Source organism: Citrus sinensis, chromosome 8 (genome assembly GCF_022201045.2).
Source record: "Citrus sinensis cultivar Valencia sweet orange chromosome 8, DVS_A1.0, whole genome shotgun sequence".
Lineage (NCBI taxonomy): Eukaryota > Viridiplantae > Streptophyta > Magnoliopsida > Sapindales > Rutaceae > Citrus > Citrus sinensis.
In genome coordinates this window covers 22,557,370-22,574,890 of record NC_068563.1, presented here as the reverse complement: position 1 = coordinate 22,574,890, position 17,521 = coordinate 22,557,370, and positions in this window count along the sequence as shown.

Below are 17,521 nucleotides of genomic sequence, written 5' to 3'. Positions count from 1 at the left end.
CACTTTTGTAACAAAGCATTCAAAGCTCTTTTGACAAAGTATACTATCACTCATAAAGTGGCGACCCCATATCATCCACAAACCAATGGCCAAGTTGAGATCTCCAATCGAGAAATAAAGCACATATTAGAAAAGACAATGAGGCCGGACAGAAAAGATTGGTCATTAAGACTTGATGACGCATTATGGGCATATAGAACGACTTTCAAGACCCCGATTGGGATGTCACCCTACAGGCTAGTGTATGGAAAAGCTTGCCACCTACTTATGGAACTCGAGCATCGTGCGTACTGGGCCATCAAGAAATTCAACTTTGACATGCAGCAAGCTAGCTCAAAAAGAAGATTACAACTGGCAGAACTTGAAGAAATTCACAATGATGCATACAAAAATACCAAAATTTACAAGCAGCGAATGAAAGTCTTTCATGACAAGCAAATTATGAGAAAATCTTTCACTCCAGGTCAGAAAGTGATTTTATTCAATTCTCGCTTGCACCTATTCCTAGGTAAGTTATGTTCTCGATGGTCTGACTCCTATATTGTTCACACGAATTTTCCGTATGGGGCAATTGAAATTAAGGACCTAAAGAACGATATCACGTTTAAAGTTAATAGTCAAAGATTAAAGCCATATCTAGAGTACCAACCATGTGGAGAGAACACCGAAAGAAATTTGAGTGACCTAGCAGATTTGAATTGAGTTTTTTTCTTTCTTTTCGGTGATTTGATTTTTTTCTTTTTACTATTCTTTTGCTAATTGAAATTAATTTTTCATAAGTGTGTTTGTTTAACCATTAAGTTTTTTCTTATCATTGTTAATCATGAGTGCCATAGCTAAACAGTTCCTCCTAGACATTCTTAGACCACTTCAACGTGTAAAATCTCATCTCAAAAAGCAAATTTGATTTTGTAAAACACATCATATTTAGGCTTTGCAAATACCAGAGTTAGTATCCCATGTTGAGGATTTAGAAAGCCAACTCAGAGACATTCAAAGAGGTGTCTACAACATCCAGTTGGAGCTTGGGTAAATTCAATAAGAGGACGATTGTAATTTTCTTTATGTATTTTAGTTTGTTTTTCTTTATTTGTGTGTTTTAGTTTGTTACCCCGGTGAAGTGACGGATAACAGTACTCTATGACAATCAAGTCGGTTACTTCAGTTTCCCATAATAACTGATATTATGAGGCGAAGGCATGGAAAGAAATAAGATTCTAGCAAAGATTCACAATCGATTCCCTTCACTTCCTCAGAGATGCCCTCCTTACAATCTATAAAGCTTGGTCCGAACGCATGCGATTGCTTATGAGGAATAACATACCTGCTGACATCCGCTGGTTAATCGAGGCCAAAATACGTTTGGCAGGTGAGTTTCCTCCTAAATTTATTGCATACATGCCTGGTTGTGGTAAAGAAAATTATGCATGAAAACGACGAGCTCGAAGACTTTATGTTGCTTGTCATAAGTGTGCCAGAATGAGATGTGATAAAAAATCATGTTCTTTAGGAATGGTGTCTGATAACAGGGAAGATAAGATTCAATTCATTAGGAATGGCTTGAATAAGGAGTCCTTGGATGATATCCTTTTGACTCTTAAAACACATCTCAGTGGATATGTGCAAGGAGCGATTCTCCAGTTATAGCCATTATTCCTGACAGAGAATGCACGATATAGTCTCGGAAATCTGACTATAAACGACCTTGTTTGCAAATTTATAAGAAAACTGGATGGGAAGCCTATTCTCGACCCATAGAGGGCGTTCAAGCCGTTTCTGGACGTAAAACTAGAGGAAGATGTGAGCCACAGTCACAACTACCTGTAAATATCATTTTACTTCACTGTTATTTTATTTCACTGTTTTTTTATCATTTGCATTATTGTCTTTAATAATTTTATTTTATCATTGTTTCTTTTTCTTTTTACTGTTTTCTTTTTTACTCGCAAGCCATGTGCTTTACGCGTTATTTGACACTGACATGCTACCTTATACACAGCTGTGACCCTCTGTCACCAAGATTCTTAAATATGACTTTTTGTTAAGCACTCACAAATTATTTTTGAGAAGTATCACAATGACAGCTACTCTCAATAAACAATTCAAGAACATTTGTGTGTTTTATGGATTTAACTATGGCAAACATAAAGAGTTCGTTGAGACAGCCATAGATCTTGATCGAAGTATAATAGAGAGAAAATTACACTTGGTGTATGGAGGAGGTAACCGAGGGTTATCAAAATTGATCTCAGAAGCTGCTTTTGTCAAAAGAAGTCAAGTGTTATGCATCATCCCAAGAGCCTTAAAACCTTTGGGCAGTTTGTCTGACTCACCGACTAGAGAAGAGTTAGTCGTCTCAGGTATGTAAGAAAGAATAACTGAAATGCTTAATCATGCTGATGCTTTTATTTTCATACCAGGAGATCTTACAACTCTAGAGGCACTTATCATATTAGCATTTTGGGCTCATATGCACATTCACCAGAAACCCATCGGTTTGTTAAATGTCGATAACTTTTATGATGGTTTCATCGCATTTCTTAACCATGCAATAAAAAACTATTTCATTCCTTCCACAGCGAAAAAACTTTTTATTTGTGCTTACACTACTAATGAGCTACTTGATCTGTTACAAGCTTATAAACTAGAGCTAGACCCCAGGACCTTGGTGTTAGAGTCTTTAAATAATGATGGTAACAGTAGTTGCAGTAACAAGTACAAAATAAATTTAACTCTCCGCTTATAAATATTTTCTTCTGTGATGCACCACCTAGGTGATGTCTTCTAAACTCTACCTTTTTCCTTTCAAACATTGAGGACAATGTTTCGTTCTTGTTAGGGGGAAGGAATAGTCGACAATTATGGAATCTTGGTTAAGTTTTTACTAATTTTTTGTTGTAGAGACTAACCGTGGCCAACTTTTTGTATTGAAGATGGCTGAATATGGAGTGTAATAACTCTAGAAATGCATCTTTTTCGTTTTAAAAAAAATAAATAAAAAAATAAAAAAATTCTAGACATTTCCTTTTTCTTTATTAAGTTTTGATAATTATTTTTCTTCTTCTTTCTAATTTCTCCTTTATAAATATACATTTTCAAATTTTTAAGTTGAAGATGACTGAATATGGAGTGTAGTGCCTCTAGAAAAGCATCTTCTTAGTTAAAAAAAAATCATTTTCTTTTTCTATCATTTTAAGTATAACTTTTCTAATTAATTTTTTCTGCATCATTTCTCACCTTTTTGCATGCATATTTTCCTTTCATGTTTAGAATAGGTTAGGGGATAGAATGTTGTTTGAACCAAAAATAAATAAATAAATTGTGTGATTTGTTTTAACATTGGATGACATGATGACTTTCAAATTTTAGTATTTGTATTATCTTTGGTCTTAAGTGATGTTACGCCTTGTTTGCTACTCTACATGTTGATGTCGGAGACAAATATGAGTTGCTTGAAGGAATGTACATGTCATAATAAGTATCAAGTGAGTTTTTAAGCTTATCATTTTTCTTGGAGAGTAACCCTTTTGCCAATTCTTTATACAGCTTAGCAGTTTATTATTTTATATACGATCTCTAGATTTTCTTTGAGTCAATCCAAAAAAAAAGGTTAAATAAAATAAATAAATAAAAAAGAAAAAACATGTGTTGCTACATCTGGAGGTTCATCTAACTAGTAGATATGGAAGATTATTTAGAACCCTAAAAGACGATGGAAAGGTCATCTTTGACCCGTTTGAGTCTTTCTAGTCATCCCTTTTGTGAAATATCCATAGTTAACCATTTTGAGTCTTAAAAAAAACTTTTCTTTATCAACTTATCATCTTGACCCACTCCGATTTGGAGTATTACCCGATATCTTATAAGTTATATCACCTATTTATATTTGAGAAAAATGTAAATAATTATTTTGTTCAATGAAGTTATGCCAAACAAAAGCAAAAAAAAAAAAAAAAACAACAACAACAACACAAAAATTTGTTGTTTAAAAAAAAAAGAAAAAAATAATAATAATAGGTGAAATCCATCTTGCAACTTCCCAAAAAAACATCTCTACATTTTTCTCAAACATACACTTTGTTTTTCTTATTTCCCCTCCTTTGTTAGCCATGTCCCTAGCCTACGTTAAGTCCTAATAAAAGTCTTTCTTGATTTTAGGGAACTATAATCTGAAGTAGAAGCTAGTTATATGAGCTAAAAACATATAGTTGTGCATAAAAAAAAAGAGAAAAAATAATAAATAAATAAATTGGGTTGATTAGCACTTTGTTTGACTTGAGATCATATTATTTCTAAGCTTAGGGCATATTTCTTTTATCTTGGGGAGAGCGTGTGATATTACTTTTTTATTATTTTCTCTCAATTACCATTCATTAGAGTGACTATTTTTATTGAGTTTCATTTCCTTGTAAGAGTGTCACTACTTCTAGTAAGATTTTAGGGTTTGACATGTCATTCTTGAAAGTAGTTATGACAAAATCTACTGGGGGATTCATGTGGATAGTTGATGTGGGTGTGATGTTTTTGTAAACTGGAGATAATGCTTATACTTTTATTTGATTGATATCATTAGTCTGATTGAATAAACACGAGTGTTTAAAAAAAAATTATTTTGGATTTGAATTTTGTTTTCGCTTTATTTGTTAGGGACTACCAATAAGCTGGTTGGGGGGTGTTTTGAGTGTCAGAAAGTGTATATTTATAAAGGAGACAATCGTCATTTTATACTTCAAATTTTACTAACATTCCTACTTTTTTGTATTTAATTCTCTTATGATTTAATTATGTGTGTTTTATTTTAATTAAGTATTTTATGTATTTTAGGGGTATCATGGTTATTTTACAATGAACGAGAGATCGAACAGCAAAACGGATATCACTTTTGAACTCAGGACGGTCGAAAACCTTAGGAGGAGCATAAAAGGAAAAATGACATTGTTTACATGTACGGTACTGTTTACGTTACTGTTCACGACACTGTTCACATAGACGGATCGATGATATGGCATTGACCGATGATGTGGCATTGACTGATGAGGTGTCATGATCCTGTTGGACTAAAATTCTTATGTACTGTTGATCGATGACATGGCAGCATATTAGTGGACCAAAAATCGTGCGTACAGTACATGCATATACACAGGATTATTTTCAACCAAACCGCGTCACTATTCAAACCGTGTGGTCAAACCACCTACTGTTGACTAATGACGTGCCGCAATCCTGAGCGTCCGAAATATTTTTGATCCGATGGCCATGATTTACTCAATGTATCTATAAAAATGGGGCTCTTCCCCCCTAATTTTACATCTCTGAATTCATTTTTGGGCTCAATTTTCTGTAATTCCTTCTCCATCTTGTATTTTCTACGTATTTTAATAAATTTTTAATTTACCCTTAGTTCAATTATGAGTAGCTAATTTTCTTTCAAGCTTAGGTTGAAGGTGAGGTCTCAACATGTGCCATGAGCTTTTTTTGGTAAATTTATTTTCTCTTTCCCTCTAATTTTTATGGATGTTTTGACTTTTCGTCGACAAATAATAATAATCTTGTATAGTTACCGCCCTAATTTCACCGGCTCCCTAGTGCAAGGTTATTATTATTTGGCACGATAAGCCCTTAGCACCATATTGATTAGAGTGTGGTTCATGAGGTATGGATTCCCCCCTCATGATTTAATTGGCACTAATAAGGAATATTTAGCCCATGGTGCATGTTGATACAGATCCAGATACCCAAATGCTTCATTTCAATAGATTTCTCTTCAATTTATTCTCGCCATTTTAATTTAAGTTTTAGAATATTCTAAATCATTTTCACTAGAAATCCAACCACCCATTTAGAAAATTAATTCTACACACAATTAAAATCCGTCTTCTTGTGGAATCGACACTCATCACCATTAATCTATTCTACAATAGATTCGTGCACTTATGAGTTCAATAAAATTTACACAATAATAAATTTGCACATGTTTTCCGTTTCTAATTTTTCACCACATCCTGTTGTGAAACACTTGTCTTCTCCACAGAATACTTCTCTAAATAAAGGAGGGATTATATCCAAGTTTAGCTTGCAAAAAATTGGAATGCTTGAAATATCTTGCTTGCAAAACTCTGGCCATCAGAGACTCTAGAAAGTGAATCACCCTTCACCCTTGCTTTGCTACTAGAGCTTGATCAAAACATGTTAGATCTCTAAACCCCATCCCACCCTTGCTTTTGCTTTACACAATTTGTCCTACCTAGCCCAATGAATGTGCCTCTGTTCTTTCTTCGAGCCCCACCAAAATTCTGCTATTGCTTTTGAATATCAATACAAAGACCTAACGGAAGCCTGAACACACTCATAGCAAAAGCAAGAATTGTTTGAGTTATAGCTTTAATGAGCACCTCTTTTCCCCCACTTGAAAAGAACTTGTTGTTCCAACTAAAAATCTTATTTAAGACTTTAAGCTGGATATCATTGAAAAAACTCCTTTTTTTTCTACCAACCTTGGAAGGCAGCTCTACGTACTTTTCATGCTTGGACACAACATGAAGCTTGAAAATATTTTTTTATAGTGGTAACTTGATTTACATGAACCTTTCCACTAAAAAACATTGAATATTTATCATAATTGAAAATTTTTCAGGATGTTATAGCATAACAATAAAAAATGGCTTTTAAGTTGGTGCAGTCTTTAGTAGTGGCCGTTGTAAAGATAAGGTTGTTGTCCGCAAAGAGAAGATGTGAAATGGACAAGTCTCTACTGAATTTTAAACCATGGATCAGATGTCTTGATTCTACTTGCACCACAAGATATAAGAACACCTCTGTACATATGATAAACGAGTATGGTGATAAAGAGCAGTCTTGCCACAGTTCCCTTTGAGGATGAATCAAACCCTTAGCCTCTCCATTTATCAAAACAAAAAAAGAAGATGTCGATCTGCATCTCATTATCAAGCTCTCCCATTTTGTTGATAAACCTAATCTTTGCATAGTATAATTTAGAAAATTCCACTCCACTCTCTCATAAGCTTTGCTAATATCAAGTTTCAAAGCCACAAACTCATTCTTTTTTCCTGTACTAAGCCTTATTTTGTGGAGACATTCATAGCCTATGATAATATTATCATAAATGAGTCTCTTGGGAATTAAAGCACTTTGAGTTGGTGATATGATGTGATGCAGCACATTCTCAACCCTATTAGCTATGGTTTTTGCCCCAATTTTATAAATTACATTACAAAAGCTAATAAGCCTATACTCAGTTACTTTCTTAGGCTTTTCAATTTTTGGAATCACGGCAATAAAAGTATGGTTTAGTGGAGCAATGGTACCTCCCTCATTCAAGATGTTCAGGCTGGTTGTCAACACTCATCTGCCTACAGACTGCCAACACTTTTGGAAGAAGGCATCTGGAAGACCGTTAGGAGCCGGAACTTTTGTAGGGCACAATTGAGGTAGGCTGCTGAGACTTCATCTTCAGTGAAAGGTTGATCCAACTTTTCATTCATCTCTTCTATCATTTCATTTGACATGTGTTGGTGTATAAATACTAATGCTATTGGTGTCAATGTACAAGTGTACACAACAAGTAATAAAGTGATGAGTATTCAAGATCGTCTCCACAGGGATCGATGTTATCAGATATGCTACAGCAATCTTAACAGTGCATATTTTGTGCTAAAATAAAATAAACAATTAATGAAACTAATGTACTAATTAAAATAAAAACGCAATAAATAAAATGCAACAAAGTAAACTATCACGTCAAGCTCAAGGATAAAATCAATGAGAATATAAAGTAGTTGAGTGAATAAACTCTCTTAATGGTATTGACTATTTTCTAATGGTTGGCTCGGTTGCTGCAGTATTTGCTACAGCACTGGGCAGAATCCTTATGTATCCTCAGTCGTCGCATGTTGGATATCTTATATCTATATGCAACCTAACAGTGATCAGTTGTTATGCCAACATAAGATATAGCATTACACGCTTAGGTTCTATTTACCCTACAAGGTGAATCCTTATGTCTAGTTCATCACTAATCTTAAATCAAGCATAGCCCTTTTGGGACTCAAGTAAAACTCAATCCGGGAAACTCAATTTAAGATCAAGTATTGTTCTGATATGTTCCACTAAGATAGGCCCTTTTGCGGCTCTTTCCTAACTTGTATCATTAAATGGGTGATCAACCGAAATAATGAATAAAAAAAAATACTATCAAAACAAACTGCTACAGCAAACATGCAGCAACACATATATTCAGTTAATAAACCATCAAGATTGTTTATCACTCAACCACAAATAAATTTAGTTCATGGTTTGTAAAAGAAAAATAAAGAACAAAGTTTCAGCCATGAAACACATCCCCATAAATAAATAGAAAACGAGAAAACAAGAGAAGAATAAGAAGGATTGAGCTCCCAATTGATTTCTATAATTTTTCCTCGTGTAGCCTTCAATCTCTCTCTTGAATTTTGTTTTTCTTTTGTTTCTTTGTGTTTTTCTCCTTGGGAGACGGCCCTCCCTAATCCTTATGATGTGTGCTTCTTTTATAGTTGAAAATTAGGATAAACGGAAGCCTAGGGCGCGCATAAGTCAGATTAGGAAACTGCATATCACAATTCTGCAAGTATCCCGCACGAAATTTTCTCTGTCGTTGTTCCAGGATTGCTACAGCAACGGTTGCTACAGCAACTGCACTGTTCCAGATTTGTTTAAACTCTTTTGTAGCCATGTTCTTTCCTTATTTTTGCAAGCATATTACATAGCATTCCTTCCATGAATTATAAGCTTCTGGAAACCTACAATTATGCACACAATTTGAGCACAAATTACTTTAAATCGAGCAAAACTTATTAAGATTGACTAAAATGATTATTTATGCAAAATGTAACAAAAAATACAATAGAAACACATAATTTACTCTCTAAGTAGTATTGATTTAAGTCTAAAAGTGCCATGACAACTCTCATTTCATAGAGTTATCAGTATGTCCAGCAGAACTACTTGAATTTGGTCTTATAAATGGTTTGTTGATGTGAACAGATTAGCAAAGTAATCATAGAACATCCTTTCGATATCCTCAGCTTCCTCAGTCCATTTGTCTTGTTTATTCAAGATCCCCCATATTGTGTTCTTCTTCTTTCTTGATGAAGCTTTTGCATGCAAGAACTTTGTGTTTCTATCCCTTTCTTTGAGCCAATCTGCTTTGGACCGTTGCTTCCAATAGTTTCTTCATCGAAGAGAAAAACACCGATTTGTCTTTCAATGGTTTTTATTCGATCCCCATTTTAATGTTGCAAGCCTTGTAACTATAGGGACTTTAATTCTCTATTAGTAACTCCAGCTTCTTTTTTCGGCCTCCAAACTCTCCCTTGCTCCAAACTTTCAAATGCGCCGCAGAATCCTTTGTAGCTTTTCTAAACATCTCGACTACATCTCCTCTACCCCATCCTCTATTATCTAACCACTTACTATTTGCTTGCACTAGTCGTAATAACTCCAAGAATCTTCATAATGGTTTATGGTCCGATATCAATGTTATTAGAGTTTCTACTGCAGGTTCATGAAAAAAAAACTACCCTAGGACTTCCTACACAAAAAATGATCTAAATGTTCTTCAATTAAATCATGACCATGCCTCATATTTGACCATGTAAAAGGCAGTCCCATTCAACCCAAATCAATCAAATCACATTCTCTAATCGCCTCGCTGAACTCACGCATCAGCCTAACCTCCTTACTATTTCCTCTAATTTTCTCATTTGGCAGCAGGATTTCATTGAAATCACCAAAACAAAGCCATGGCAAAAAAAAAAAAAAAAAAGTGTAGCTAACCTCTTTAACAAACTCCACATATGATGCTTTTGTCCTGCAGCTGGATGCCCATAAATTCCTGTACACCTCCAATAGCTTTCTCGTTTAGTGTACACAATTGAATCAATGTGATGTTTGTTGTAAGACTCTATATGAACCGTGACATCTGAGCTCCACATTATTGCCAAGCCACACCCATACCTTCTCTGCCCACTAAAAAACAATTTTCAAAATTTAGCTTTTCACTTTTTATTTTCATTTGCTTTGCAGTTTTGTTTCACAAAAGAAACCTATCTGAGACCTATAAATTTGGAGAACTTTTTTTGCTTCACGGAACGTCCGGTCCTTCCCCAAACCCCGAACTTTCCAGCTGAGAATCCTCATTGCTGTCGGCGGGGCTGGCAATCAGCCTCTGCCGTTAAAATTTCAAAGTTCTCAACTGCCTTCTCCATGTCTCATTTATCTTCTCCATCGTCCATTTCCAAACTTGGCATTTGTTTTGCTTTTGGCGATGTAAATGGTGGTGTCATAATTGGGCCGCCTATTTTCTTCCTTTTTGTTTCTAGGCTTTGCCAATTAGATTCACTTGCTTGTCTTGTTTTTGCTGTATTCTTGTATTTAATAGCTTTACCTTTCTCTCCAACTCTTGCTTGAGCCTTCTATTTTCTCCTTCTGGGCTTTGCTCTATGATTCCTTGGCCCACTATCCACCTCCTCTATCATAGAGTCATTTTGGGCCGAGATGTGAGTTATAATTTGCTGCAAAGCCATAATTTGAGAATGCCCTAAAACATTTGCTCTTTCCCACTCTTTTTTTTCCTTTTTTTTTCCATTTTCCCCTTTCAATTTTTCTTTAGAATTCTGACCTTCCCTCCATTGCTCCATTTCTTTCCATTTTCCCCCCTCTAGATCTTGATTCCAGGTGGTATTGAGATTATTATCTATCACTTTTGATGTTTGAACATTACTGTTTAGTGGCCTCAAAAAGCCTCTCTCTTGCATTGAATGCTCTTCAGCACCCTTTCACTTTCAGGGCTGGTTCAAATCATCTTTTAGACCCTGTTTATTTGTAATAGCTTGAATCTACAGACTTGTAGCAACTGGATCAATAGGATTTTATGACAATTCAGCTCTTTACTCATTTGTTATTGCATTCCATCATTCTCTTCCCCTGTTTTGCTTCAGGTTTTCGACCATGATTGTATCCTTTATCCATGGTCCATATAAATCCCCTTTAGCCTAGTTTTCAAAACCCTTACACTCCTTGTATTGGTGGCCAATGTGACCATAACAATAGCAAAAATAAGGCAATTTTTCATATTGGATCGTGATTGGGATATCTTCTTTTTCACCTTCTTCTTATTTAAATGATAAAAGTGTCATTAGAGCTTAGTAAAATCAATTAATACTCTAAGTCTAATAAACGACACCAATGCATTCTCCATTCGCATCCATTTAGACTTCTTCCATTTTTCCTATGGTTGCTCCCAATTCGGATATTGTTTCCTTATCCATACACATAATGGGCACATTTTTTAGTTGCACCCAAAATGATGCATATGTAAAGGACAACTTTGACACTTCTCCAATCCCACTTGGTTCTGTGAAGATAATAAGTGCGCCATTAAAGTGCCATGGGCCACTCGCTATCGCTCTTCTTTCATCTGCTTTTGTTGCAAACCTGAACATGAACGTATTTTCCCCCATGGTATCTACCTTCACTTCTCTGATTGTCTGTCACGCCTGTTACATTGCTAACTTTAGTCCCTTTTTGTTCACATTTCTATTTGTCAACACTTTACCCACAAGACATCCAGCAACTATCTTCTCTTCTTTTGACTTCATTGTGCTCTTAAAAAACACTTTTCCTTCCTCACCTCCTTTTAAGGTTATAGCTTTACATTTTTGTATCAACTCCTATGTATCCATATTGAACACAAAGGAATCTCTACTTGAAAATCACACCAACCTCTACTTAAAATCCTCACCAACTCGCTATTTAATGCTAGGGAGTTTTATAACAACCTCCTTAACTGGAAAGAAAGAGATTTTGGTAAGATAAAACCCCACCAGTATGTAAAAAAACAAGAGTCATAAAGACCCTATTCACCCTTCATTCTAAAGTTTTCAGAGAAAACTTTGAGAAGGAAGAACCCAATAAACTTTGAGAAGAAACAACCCAATGATAAAGTATTCACTTAATCTAATTATTATGAGGTAGAGCAGGGCATTTGGTGAATTGAACCATAATAAAAAGAACTGAATTAAATTTGGTTCATGTTCAGTTTCAAAATTTTTGAAATTAAATGCTTCAGAATTCTATTTTGTTCAATTCGATACTCGGGAAAACAACCAAATTAGGGAAAAATACATAGAAAAATCAAACTAAGTAAGTTGAATAAAACAAGGACGATAAATGGGGCTCCACGGGATCCCACACTAAATTGATAAATTTTAATTAGTTTTTGGGAAATGGGGCGGGAAAATGGGGGAAATGATACCCAAGTTCTTAATAGGATGTTGACATTATGGAATATAGATTGATAAAAGTTAAAGAAACACAAGTTTTTGAAAATTTGAAATATTATTGATAAAAGTTTGAACCACAAAACTAAGGTTTTAACACCCATTTATACTAACCCTAAATGATGCAAATTTACAATGTAAGCAAACCTAAATTATTATTACATAATAAAATTCACTACTAGCTGAAATAAGGGGAAAAAAATAAACGACACTCAAATTTGAAAGATAGAGAAAAATATAAAAATTCTAAAAGTAATAGGAAAAATAAAAAAGTAAATAAAATTAAATTACAAAATGACCATGAAAGAAGTGGAATTTTGAGCCGAACCATGGGGCAATATGGCATATGAATATTGGATTAGATTTGTCTATTGCAAGCTATGAATCGAAAATATATTATACGCTCCAAACTAGCAGATATACCTCAAGTTATAATCCCAAAAAGGTACCCTAGGATCATCCTACACAACCATCTCACGTCAAGTGGGGTTTAGTTTTGTCTCCCTACATAGTCCACCCCCCAACCCAAACCCCATATACATAAATATGTAAACTTTTTAGTTATTATTTGTCCAAAGATTTTACATTTTTATACGATTCAAGATATCGTTCCAATATGTTAGAGATATTTTTTTAATTTTTAATAATTTAAAACTTCACAATATGTTAGTGACAGTTTTATTTGAGCCATTTTAAATTTTATTTCATCAAATTATATATAAAAATTTACTATAAAATAGTTAAATAGGAAATAGGATGGTGACGGGTAAACTGGTTCCCAAGTAAGGATACTCCATCTTCTCCCCCACAAAATTTACTGAGAGATAGGACCAAATTCTAAATGGGGTAAGGAGTGAAGGAGGTCTCCCCACCCCCAACCCACCCCATTACCATCTCTAAATCAAACCAAACTGAATAAAAACCCAATTTTTATTTAGTTTGCATTTTCCCTAATTGTATAGTCACCACCTCTAGTTTCTCCAACGATGCAATTCAAACTATAGTAATACTTGTCAATTAAGTATTAAAGAAATTTTATTCATGCAATCAGAAGCTCGATTCGTATTTCATAACCTTTCCCATAACTTGGGACAACTTGACAATTTGCCTACTTGCAGGTATGTGAAAGCCACTTTACAAATTTTATGAGATACTATTAGGTGAGACTGTCGTCTCGTTCAATTTTGTATAATATAACACCTATTATCAAATATAGCTGGACTTGAATGTGGGGACCAAAAGCCACAAATACAAATAAATAAATAAGAAGTGTATTCAAATCTAGGATTAAACAGTCATTATTATCAATTTAAGAAAATGAGGGATTTATAGGCTGATATACGTGAGAAAAGCACGTATATAGAAAATCCACAGAGTTATTGGAAGCTACTTGCATGTTTATGTTTCAAAGCAGATTGGTCAAATCCCCGGCCGGCTTAAGCAGACACTTAATCTGAAATAGAGGAACTAAATGACCTATGGAGGTAAATTAAGAATGTGTGAAGTGTCAAAAAAAATTATCAATATATATATATATATTACAACTTTGATTATTGGATAAAATAGTTAAAGACAAAAGAAAAATTAAAGTTTATATAATCTTTTTAATTATTAGGTTGCGTTCTCATGTGGACGTCCACTCTTTGTAGAGTAGTTAAAGAATTTTAAAATTATATAGAGGTTGCCATAATAATTCTAAGGGGGTTTTACCTGTAAAGTGCCTGAGTCCATTCTTTATAAGTCCACACCTAAGAATGATGATTGTTATAAATAATGCTACACTTATAATGTTGATTTATATATATATATATATATATATGTATGTATGTATGTATATATCTATATATATATATAGCACACTCATTAACAACAGCAGCTAAACCCTTAGGTAATTTAGATGGTCGCCTAAGGCCGGTTATATGTGAAGGGCCCTTATATTTCTATTAAACAATTATTTTGTATATAAAAAATGAATGTGAACTTTAAATTCACTATTTATTCATTTAATTTATTATTATTTTGTAATTATCTTTTCCTAAATAAATTTTTAAATTCTTATAATGTGTATTTAATTTTAATTTTCTACAATACCATTGAAATTAATAGTTTTAGTCCTACAAAATCTCTATTTCATCGTTAAAATTAATATGTTGTAATTAAAAAAATTACACCATAAATGTCCCACATTTTGTTACTTATCCATTAAATATTTTTCTCCAACAACCAAGACAAGATATGGTTGGCGCTTAAGGAAAAAAAAAATGTTTCCTCTACTTTCCGTTCAAAAATCAAAATCCTATAGTTTTCTCTATTCTCCAAGGTTGTTGGTTACATATCAAATCCTCAAACAATTAAAGATAAGCTTATTGTTGAGTTGTGTCCCACATTGGCTAGTAAAGGGGAGATGCTTGGGTTTATAAGATGGTAGGTCACTCCACCTAAAAGGCTAGCCTTTTGGGTTGGATACCTAGAAATCTTATGCTTAGTCCCCCCAACAAGTGGTATCAGAGCTAGACCCTAGTAGCCGAAATGTGGTGGTGGAACAACTTAGGTGTGTCAGACGAAAGGATCGGAGTCCGGTGGTGGTTTCGTCCGAGGAGGGGATTGTTGAGTTGTGTCCCACATTGGCTAGTAAATGGGAGATGCTTGGGTTTATAAGGTAGTAGGTCACTCCACCTAAAAGGCTAGTCTTTTGGGTTGGATACCTATAAATCTTATGCTAAGTCCTCCCAACACTTATTTTGTGATTTCATCTCAAATTCCAAGTTTTATCTTTTAATTCTTTTCTTAAATAATTGTGTTATTTATTTGTTTTTATTCCTTTTAGAATATTATTGTTTTCATTTATTAATTTTTTTTGTGTGTGCTTGCTTTATATCTATTTCAATAAGGAAAAAAGGAAAGTTGTATCAAAAAAGTTTAATAACATAGAAGAATAGAAAAGGTAGTTTAATCTAAAAAATGGAATGGTAAAAAAAATGTAATTCAAATGAAGAATTAATAAGTGAAAATCTTACAATGGATCCTGCTATATTGCAACTGTTGTACTGTACCCCAACTTTTATCTTTTATGATTTAAATATTATCAAATTTACTTAGTGCCTGTTTGGTATGGCTTATTTAAGAGCCATAAGTGCTTATTTAATCGTATAAGCACTTTTTAAAATTTTTTATGGTGTTTGGTTATTTTTTTAATAGAGTTTTTTTAGCTTAAATAAGCTAATTTACCTCTACTAGTAAAAGCCCAAAATTTGAGCTTTTGGGAGTAGAGGCTATAGAGCTTTTCTAAAAATATATAATATAAAAAATATCACACAGTTTAATGGTTCAAAAGTGTTTTTTTATGGAAAATGATGTTCTCACAAAGCTCAGCACAAAGTTTTGCACAAAACGGTTCGTTTTGTGCAAAGTATAAAAGTCATTCACACGTGCAAGCAACAACACCACACACGCACGCAACAAATCCTGCAGCAATGTTCCTCCCATCTCTCTCTCCCGTCTCCCTCTTTTCTCCCCCACCACACAGCAATATCTTTCTCTCTCTCCCATGTGCACACAAGCTCGATATCAGCTCCGTTCTCCCTCACGACGTAGCAACAGTAACAGCTCTCTCGTCTCTCGCTTGAAGCATCTAGCTGGCTCCCTGGGCTTCGATCTCCCTCACTCTCTCGGCTCCGTTGTCTTCATTTTGTCGATCTCAGCTGCATCGCTCTTTAACACCCAACACAATCGGCTTAATTGCTTAAAGATTAATTTGTAATTAAAGATACAGACTGCTTAATTGCTAAAGATTAATTAATATGTTTTTGAGGTCTCATAGATTTTGAATGGTTATTGTTCTTGTTAAGGATATCATGGTCTTCAAATTATTTTACAGAGCATATATTAATTTGGTGATTAATGTTGATTACTTTGCTTATGGTTGCTTGAATTTTGTTCTTACATAAGGGACCTTCTCAATTTGGTTTGATTGGGTTCTTCAAAATTGCTTATGATTGCCAAGGGCTACAGCAATTGTTCCTCTAAATGGGAAGCTTTGTATCATTCGCAACATCATGAGCATTAGTATGGTTGCTGCACTACGGTGTGGTGGGGGATAAAAGAGGGAGAATGAGAGAGACAGAGATGGGAGAAACATTGCTGCACTCTTTGTTCTGTGCGTGTGTGGTGTTGCTGCTTGCAAGTGTAAATGGCTTTTATACTTTGCACAAAACGAACTGTTTTGTGCAAAGCTTTGTGCTTAGCTTTGTGAGAATATCGGTGCTGTTTTTTTATTGACAACCAAATTATTTTACAGAGCATATATTAATTTGGTGATTAATGTTGATTACTTTGCTTATGGTTGCTTGAATTTTGTTCTTACATGAGGGACCTTCTCAATTTGGTTTGATTGGGTTCTTCAAAATTGCTTATGATTGCCAAGGGCTACAGCAATTGTTCCTCTAAATGGGAAGCTTTGTATCATTCGCAACATCATGAGCATTAGTATGGTTGCTGCACTACGGTGTGGTGGGGGATAAAAGAGGGAGAATGAGAGAGACAGAGATGGGAGAAACATTGCTGCACTCTTTGTTCTGTGCGTGTGTGGTGTTGCTGCTTGCAAGTGTAAATGGCTTTTATACTTTGCACAAAACGAACTGTTTTGTGCAAAGCTTTGTGCTTAGCTTTGTGAGAATATCGGTGCTGTTTTTTTATTGACAACCAAACACCCAATGACTTTTTGTCCAAAAGCTCTATTGGTATAAGCTCTACTGCTATAAGCTCTACTGTTATAAGCTCTATTTAATAAGCTGTACTAAACAGAGCCTTAAGCATCTTGCACTCCTTCTTAAAAGAACAAAATTATCATTCTTGACAAAGGTTGAAGAAAATGGGTAAAGTGATGTATTTCAGGTTATGAAAAGTCATGGCAACAATCCCTCTCCTGGTCGTCTTGGGTGGGGGATAGAAGTCGATAGAAGACCCCAAGGAGCCGCACAGGATAGAGATCGGACAATTTGCGGTAACAGAGTACAACAAATAGTCAAAGAATGAGTTGGAGTTCGAGAGCATGGAGAAGGGCAAGACTAAGGTGGTTTCCAACACCGATTATCAACGAATTTTGGTCGTCAAGGACGGAACTTCGATAAAGAAGTTTGAAGCTGTCTTTTGCAACATTCTTACAGGAGACCCATCTTGTGAAAAAT